This window comes from Heliangelus exortis, chromosome 1 (assembly GCF_036169615.1).
Source record: "Heliangelus exortis chromosome 1, bHelExo1.hap1, whole genome shotgun sequence".
NCBI lineage: Eukaryota > Metazoa > Chordata > Aves > Apodiformes > Trochilidae > Heliangelus > Heliangelus exortis.
Genome location: NC_092422.1, coordinates 85,921,264 through 85,921,588, shown reverse-complemented (window position 1 = coordinate 85,921,588; position 325 = coordinate 85,921,264).

The following is a 325-nucleotide window of genomic DNA, read 5'->3' as shown; positions in this document are numbered from 1 at the left end:
TATTATAAACAGTAAAAAGATTTAAAATCTGTACAGGTACCTGAATGTAAGCCGTGCACAAAGCAGCCTTATGCAGTCGTGGATGAAGGAGAGGGAAAAAGGTGACATGCCTTTTGTTCAATGACTGTCCTTATGATCTCAGCTCATGAACTAATCAGGCTTTAAATTAATCTAAAAAATTTGCAGATGCTGCAGAAATTTGCAAGCACTGAGAGTCCATCAGAGAGATGTCTTGACAAAGGTTGCAACCCAGTCAAGATTGAACTTTTCAGCAAAGCAGTCACACTGCTTCTCCAGACACATTTGCTTTTTGTTAATACTCACC